The sequence below is a fragment of the Microcaecilia unicolor genome, chromosome 8 (genome assembly GCF_901765095.1).
Source record: "Microcaecilia unicolor chromosome 8, aMicUni1.1, whole genome shotgun sequence".
Lineage (NCBI taxonomy): Eukaryota > Metazoa > Chordata > Amphibia > Gymnophiona > Siphonopidae > Microcaecilia > Microcaecilia unicolor.
The window spans coordinates 231595045-231603273 of NC_044038.1; the positions used below are offsets into that span (position 1 = coordinate 231595045).

Sequence of the window (8229 nt, forward strand, 5' to 3'; positions counted from 1 at the left end):
GCCGTTGCGTTGCAATCAAAGTTGAACCCCGCCGCCTCACCTGGTACTCCTGGCACAATTTCTGCCATCTGACTCTGCACATAGTTTCTTCTGCCAGGTTCCCTGGCCTGCCAGCCGCCTCCCCATCTCACCCCACTCCCGCCGCAATGTCTGCGAGCTCTCTTCTGCCAGTCAGCTTCACCGCACAGCACAGTCACTTGTTGGACTTGACGCCTGCCTGGTCCGCTGATGCCGAAACTTCTGCTTGCCATGGCCCACCCCCTTCTTAAGTAACTTTCTTCTTCCTCAAGGGCGGGCCGCAGCAGAGAAATTTCCTTCCAGGCAGCATCACTTCAGCAGAACAAGACTGAACCCTGAAGGGTAAGTACTAACTTGGGGGGGGGGGGGGGGGGGGGAGGTGTTGAAGAACAGAGCACATAATCAAAGTCTTGATGTTAAGTAATAAGTATCATTCACAAGAAACTTTTTTTTTCAATACTGGTTATGCAAATGTCTTTATTTGAAATTTCATAAACACAAAATTGTCAATTGTGGCGGGGCTAAGGTGGGGGTCCCATCAAACCGGTCTGCACAAGCCCTTGCAATTGCTAAGATCGGCCCTGTGTAAGATATTCTGTTCTTTCAGTGGTAAAAAGTGTGCTTGTCTATGGAAAGTGAACTAAATATTGTCTATACAAATAATGAGTCCAAATTTCAACTACTTACTTGTGTCCTCCAAGTGTAATTTCAGTATCAAGTAGCTGGGACTTGCATGCAGTTACAGACACAATAGGAATGCCTTTGGAAGAATGGGATATACCAGCGTCAAGATGGACGGATGACCCTGCTCGTAGTTCAACTTCAGTTATTTTCAAGCTGCACAAAGAGAAAATCAACCACGAGGTGACATTCAGAACTCTAAAACAATATAACTGGATTTGATTAAACACAAGAGTTTGCCATGGGGTCTGAAAGGAGTTTATTTTGCCTGACTTCACTTATCACCTTAGAACATAAGAGCATAAGGGTAGCCATACTGGGTTAGTCCAATGGTCCATCTAGCCCAGTATCCCGTTTTCCAAACAATGGCCAAGCCAGGTCACAAGTACCTGGCAGAATCCCAAATCGTGGCAACATTCCATGTAGAACCCCCAAAGAATAGCAAGATTCTGGAATCCTAAAGAGTGACAAGATTCCATTCAGAATCCCAAAGAGTAGCAACATTCCATGTAGAACCTCAAAGAGTAGCAAGATTCCACATAGAATCTCAGAGTACCAACATCCCATACTACAAATCCCAGGGCAAGCAGTTGCTTCCCATTACACACTAGGTTCAATAAAACATGGTTTGGAATGCTGATAACCATTTAATGTCAAATTTAGGGGCTGAACAAAAGCCCCACAGTACCGTTAACTTATCTTTTATTATGTACAATTGACCTAGTCCTAAATCTTGCGCAAAAGGTTTATTGCTTCATTTTTGCAATAACATTATTTGCATGAAGTTTGCACATTTTTCATTAACAGGGGAGACAACTGAGAGTTTCTATACAAGCCTTAAATGTGGTTGTGTGCCAAATTAAATGCATGCACAGATTAATCATAATGTTAAGGGTGGGGGAGAACAGAGCTCACATGACTGGGTTTAACATTTGTCTATTTGCACAGGGTGCCGACTTCTGCGGGTTGGGGATGCTGAGACAGCAAGAATCCTCATGCCCTTTCCCTCACACATGCTGATTGGGATTGGCAAGCAGGATAGGCCGCTGGGTCTCAGGCTTCCTGCAGCAGATTGGTTTCATTCCGTTCAGAAGAACCAATTGGGCAGGGAACCAAGAAGTAGTTGTCAAGTGATCAAGTCACTGCTACTGGAGTATAGAGGACAAGGTAAAAGCAATGAAAAGGGGAAATACTGCCATTCTGTGATACGATTAAAGCGGTCTATATTTATTATATGAAGTCACTGTCTCTGTCCTTAGAGGGCTCACAATCTAAGGGGCCCTTTTAAGCCCAACATGGGCTTATTGCCCACTCTTCCTGGACTACTACCAGCCCAACGCAGCCGCCAGCGGTTGTCCTGTCCCGAGCGTGCGTCATTTCTGGGGAAAAATAAAGCCCCCAGAAATTGCTTGCACGGTGGTAACTCGGCGCTAATTGGGCATCTGCGCACTGCCCGGTTACTGCGTTTCAGAGCTTGTACGGACAATCTCCATATTCTGGGAAATACATCCTGATTGTTTGACTGATCTCATATGTCTATGAGCATACCTATAGGATATTTTTGACCCCTGAAGCAGACGTTTGTACACCGAAACACGGCCCATGTTGGGTCATTTTCTGAATTAAAGGATAACATTTTAACCAGACGATCAATGTGGAATAATGATTCAGATAATAAATAACTGGGGATAATCAGCTTAATACCACATTTTCTTTGTTTACAGTTGTTTAATTGATCTCCTTGTCTTGTTTCACTCTCCCTATTTTGTGGTCTAAGGAAGAGTTTATAATTACCTGATTGAAATAATTCTTATATTATTTTCTCTGTATTTCTGGAAAGTTATTTTAGTGCTTGTAAAATTAAATTCTTATAAATAAAAGTAAAGGATAAAATTTTTCTCAATCCTGAAGGCCCAGTGTTTGCTTTCCTTGTGTTTCTATGTATAGGAAAGACCATGATGAATTAGGCTCTTAAATTTTCTGTGTCAACTTTATTCTGGTTCAACGAGTAGAATCAGTTAGTGAACCACACAGTGGCGTTCCTAGGCTGGCTGACACCCGGGGTGGATCGCCGATACGTCCCCCCCCCCCCCGGGTGCATTTTTACCTGCTGGGGGGGTGCCGCGTGCCTGTCGGCTCCGAGTCCGCTCGTTCCCTGCTGCTCCCTCTGCCCCGGAACAGGAAGTAACCTGTTCCGCGCAGAGGGAGCAGCAGGGAGGGAACGAGTGGACTCGGCTAACAGGCGTACGGCACCGCCCCAGCGGCGTGCACCTGGGGTGGACCGCCTCTACCGCCCCTCCCTTGGTACGCCACTGGAACCACACCAATGTTGACTCAGAAAGATAGAGAGAGAGAGAGAGAAAGAGAAAGTTGACTTACTTATCCACAGTGGTTTTCTACTCTATGGGCATCTTTTACTAAAGGTTAGAGACTCCCATAGGAATGCATTGGCGTCTCTAATGTTTAGCACGCCCACAATTTTAGTGCACGCTAAAAATGCCTTAGTAAATGACCCCCTGTATCTCTTTCTATTTCTAGTAGTGGCCTGACTGTAAGACATCATTTCTAGCCATCATAGGTATTACTTACACATTGGCCTTGATGTGTAAGCTTGTCCCAACTGACACCTGAAGTTCGAAAGAAGGCTCAAGATTCACAGTAATATGCGGCAGCTCAACATCCAAAATTTCTATCCTGGATTATTGAAAAACATGATATAAATAGAAAGAAACACAGTGTAAAGGTAAGATTCTCTTTTTTTCCTTCCCCTCATTTGGATCCAACCCCACCCCAAGTAAATGATTTTTGCTGGTATAGTTGGTTCTAAGTAACATACTTCTGAAACACCGCTAAACCACTTCTACAGAAAAAGATGTCTGACTACCAAGTTTGGCAGCTCTAAAACGAAGACAGCAGTTGAAGCCGAAGGATACAGCGGCTTGATCAAGATGCTGCAGTCACTAAAACACAGAGGGGTCTTTTCTCTAGGCTGTGGTAAACGTGCTTACCGTCGTTTAAGAGGTTTACTGTGGAGCGCGCTCAGGCATCCTGTGGTAAGTTCCAAATCTATGCACACTAAAAAACATTTTTTTAATTGTTTTGGCTGAGGAGGTGTATCTAGGGGGTGGTGAATGCGCATTTCTACACTAATCAGTTAGCATGCCAGGGGCATAGCTATGTGGGGCCACGGGGGCATGGGCCCCAGTAGATTTGGCCCTAGCCCCCCCTGCCGATGACCCTCTCGACCCCCCCACTCCCGTCACCAACTCGCCATCGCCATTGGGTACCTTTGCTGGAAGGGGACCCCAACCCCCGCCAGCCAAAGTTCTCTTCTTCGGCATGGCCATGTTGCTGATCTGCAAGGCTTCGTTCTGTTTCTGTGAGTCTTACGTCCTGACGTCAGACTCACAGAAACAGAATGAAGCCTTGCAGATCAAGCAGCAAAGCGGCCGCGCCGGAGAAGAGGACTTCGGCTGGCAGGGGTTGGGGTCCCCCGCCAGCAAAGGTACCCGATGGCGGTGGTGGGGGAGTGTTGGTGGCAGTGGGAAGGAGGGGTTGAAAGGGTTGGCGCCGGGGGGGGGGGGGGTCAAAGTTGTTGTTGGTGGCGGCGGGGGGTAAAAAATGGCGGGGGGTCAGCGGCACCGGGTGGGTGCTAAAATGTGCCCCTTCACCTCGGGCTCTGGACCCCCCTCCTGCCAAAGTCTGGCTACACCCCTGATGTCCACATTGTCAAGTGCTAACTGAATAGCGCGGGATTAGCAGGTGAACCCTTACTGTCTACAAAATAGGCGGCAATAAGGGCTCACACACTAATTTTTGATAATTTGGAAAATGGAAAAGCGGTTACGGTAGAAAGAGCCTTAGCATGCAGCAAAAACCTGTGTAAGAGCGTGCTAAGGCCTCTTTCTTCCGCAGCTTTGTAAAAGGACTCCAGAGAAAGTTGAAGGACCTTTTTCAATTCCTAGTTCTAAGCTTATAGATTCAGCTTTTGCTTCCAGGTCATATTATAGTTTTGAATTCACCAAATATTGTCACTTCACCTTAAAATATCTGCAGTTACTAATGTTGATTCAGACTAAACCATGAATTAAATATTAGAAAACATTATACAGCAATGGGATGATTTTGTAAGCATTTTTGCACATAAAATAGTGTTTTATGCATAGGGATAGACATGTAAAAAAATAGCCCAGAAGTATACAAGCATACAAGTGCTTTTGCCAAGGCAAAGAACACACATTTCCATGGAGTTTGCACATGGGCGTAGTTTGACGGTTTCATTTGTGAGGGGGGGGGGGGGGGCAAAGGATGGGGCGGGACATATTAGCATATTCATTTGCATATATATATTCAAATAAATGCGCTAATATGGAGGAAGGAAGGAAGGGAAAAAGAGCTGGCTTTTTTTAGGAATAACCATAATGAATATGTATGAGATATCAAGCCAGCTCTTTCTCCCTTCCTTCTTTCCTCCTTACCCAGCACTCCCTCTTCCTCTCCAGTTGTATTTCCCCACCCCCTTTCCCATACCATGCCAGTGGTGTTTGCATAGGCGTTTCCAGAAGTGCAGGTTGGGTGAGACCGGGGAAGAGTTGCAAAATACATCCACTTTACAAAACATGATTACATGACCTAGACATAACTGAAATCTTTCACTGAACTGATTAACCTCTTTGCCATTAATGAACAAGCACTACCACTTTAATCTTTATGTCGAATAGGATCTCTCCATAGTCAATGACCTAATGTATGCTACAATCCAATTTATTACTCAGGAACCTTCGGGCATTACCATAATATATTCTTCCTTACCATGTAAACATGCACATGATATATATCTATCCGTGTATGCTATGTTCCATGCATGTTACCATGTATGTATGCACCTTAACGCAATACCTTTTGTAATTCTGTTACCCGGAAATGGGAACCGCCATTACGGCAAATGTAAGCCACATTGAGCCTGCAAATTGGTGGGGAAATGTGGGATACAAATGCTGCAAATAAATTAATTAATTAAACCAGGCAGAGGAGCCTCCGGCCCACTTGACTTGCACTGATTAGGTGATCCCAGTAGGAAAATGCCACTGAATAAAAGCTCTTTCCCTTCACCTGCAACTACTGTGTGGCTATGTCTTACTTGAGCACCTTCATCCACATCTCCACAGACCCTTTTCCCAAACTGTGGTAAAAAGTGACCTTAGTGCATCCTTACTCAGGTCATTCCTGTGTACTAAGGCCATCTTTTACCACTGGGGTAAAATGGCCGATTTTTCAATTTTCAGTGTTAATGGCCACATGCTAATTGTCTCATTAGCATGTGACCACTAGCGTGTGAGACCCTACCGCTACCCATCATGCAGATGGTAAGGGCTCACGTGATATGCACAAGCTAATCGGTTAGCATGCGGCAATGTAGCTGTGCTAACCGATTAGTGCAGAACATACATACTCTCCGCCCCCCAGACCCACCCCCAGGGGATAGCGCACCCACATTCAAAAATAACCGCAGGACGCCTCAGCCTGCCCCCGTGGTATGCCTTTTTTTTCTGCGTTAAGGACCCCTTTATTAACTTCAGGAATGAGTTGCTAGATGTGGTGGTCTTTGGGTTTGGTTCTTACTTACCCAGCAATGTTTAGAGTACCTCCAACTAAGTTTGAAATAGCACTGAGGGAACTTCCAAGCAAACCTCCTCCGAGTGAATCTCCTCCGAGCAAACCTCCGAGTAAACCTTGGGCACTCTTTATCTTTTGTGAATAGTCTGGGATTTCTAAGAGACCGATTGCTTTCTGGAGAGAATCTCTCAGAGACTGAGAAACTGTGAAGATCAAAGACAAAAGCCTTTTGTGTTAGCAGTATTAAAACATGGTGGTATAGACATCATACATAGAAATAATATTGCCATATTTGATTAAATATTTATTTATTTATTTGGTCCACTTGTATCCCACATTTTCCCAGCTTAAGCGGGCTCAATGTGGCTAACAAAGTTACAAGAAAATGTAACAGGAGAAAATTGTTCCAGCAATAGGATACAGAGTAGTACAGAGGAGCTGAAATAAGAGAATACGGATGGGAAAACAGGAGCAACCAAGGAGAAGCTGACAGAGGGTAAAGAGCAGCTAAACTACCAAAACGGGGAAAAAAAGGTTAAAAAAACATTGCTGACTTCGGGGTAGGCTTTAGTAAGCAAATAAGTTTTTAACAGTTTTTTTTTTAAGTTTGATGATCCGATGACTCTTTCAAGAGTCTCGGCAAAGCATTCCAGGTTTGTGGGCTGATGACCGAGAAGGAAGAAGCATAATATGAGGTATTCAGGTGTAGTTAACTCAGCGTTGAGTCCAGACATTCAATGCTGGGCAATTTCCAGTGACTGGCATTGAATATCCAGTTTTTTGGGGGCCGGCTTCAAGCTAACCAGCTAAGTCGATATTCAGATTTAGCTGGTTATCTTGAAACTGGCCAAAGATATTCAACGGTTCCACACGGCCAAATATGGCCGCTAAACTCGCTTTGAAAATTGGTGGGTAGCCAGTTTTATCACGCGATTAATCAGCTAACTGCTAGCTGCTAACCAGGGATATTCAGTAGGGGAAAGCCGGTTATCCACCGCTGAATATTGGCAGATAGCCAGTTAAGTGCTATTTAACCAGTCAGAAGCCATTCTGGACGGTTAAATAGCGCAGAATATCAAGAGGTAGGTGTCTCCTTTCCTTTATAGAATACTAACATAACATTTATGCTTACAACGACATTGCCCTGAAATGAAAAAAGTAAAGAAAAAAACAAAATAAATCAAAACCCCCCATTAAAGACCTGGAAAACTAAACAAAATGTAAATTTTGGGCAGCACATCCCTTACTAACCTATCGTGCCTACTGTAGCCACAAAGAATTAAAAATGGTTTACATGAGTACAGTGGTCAGCAGAAAAGAACTGGAATGTTCTTTGATTTATTTATTTATTTGTTACATGTCTATTCCACATTTTCCCACCTTTTTGTAGGCTCAATGTGGCTTACATATTACCGTTAACGGCGTTAGCCGATTCTGGTCTGAACAAATACAAGGTATGAATGAGTACAAGGTGATGATAGTGGTAGATAAGGTACATGTATAGTGGGTACAATTGGGGGGAACTTAGAGAGGGAGAGGGGGAGGAAGAGACAGGTAATGTCCAATACGGTCTTTGGTTATATTGTGTCGCAGTTGTCTGGAATTTTTATGTTGGGTCGGTGGGGTATGCTCTTCTGAACAGGTCTGTCTTTAGTGCTTTCTGGAAATTTAGGCTGCTGGACAGGGTGGGCAACCTGTATCCCCACCACTGAATTTTATAGGGTTCACGAGACTATGGGAAGTATACACAGAAAACGACCCACACAAACATCAGTGGAACAGCTGAAGGCTATCATAATGGGCCAAGACTTGTTCGACACTGTTAGCGACTGATTGGAAAGTCATAAGTATATGGTAATAGACCATTCTGGAAATAATTTATGCTCATTCAGACATCAGATTGAGTTTTGTTGG

At 44.3% G+C, this 8229-nt stretch overlaps 1 protein-coding gene across 1 annotated transcript in view; it reads right to left on the reverse strand.

Annotated features, from left to right (window-relative positions):
- LOC115476899 (BPI fold-containing family B member 2-like) overlaps positions 1-3332 on the reverse strand; it is a 29742-nt gene extending 26410 nt beyond the window's left edge. Inside the window, exons 1-2 of the mRNA XM_030213473.1 lie at positions 3289-3332; positions 706-855 (exon numbers count right to left, since the gene is read on the reverse strand). The gene's annotated coding sequence lies outside the window, so the exon portion shown is untranslated. The remainder of the gene's footprint in view (positions 1-705; positions 856-3288) is intronic.
- Positions 3333-8229: the final 4897 nt, after the last annotated feature.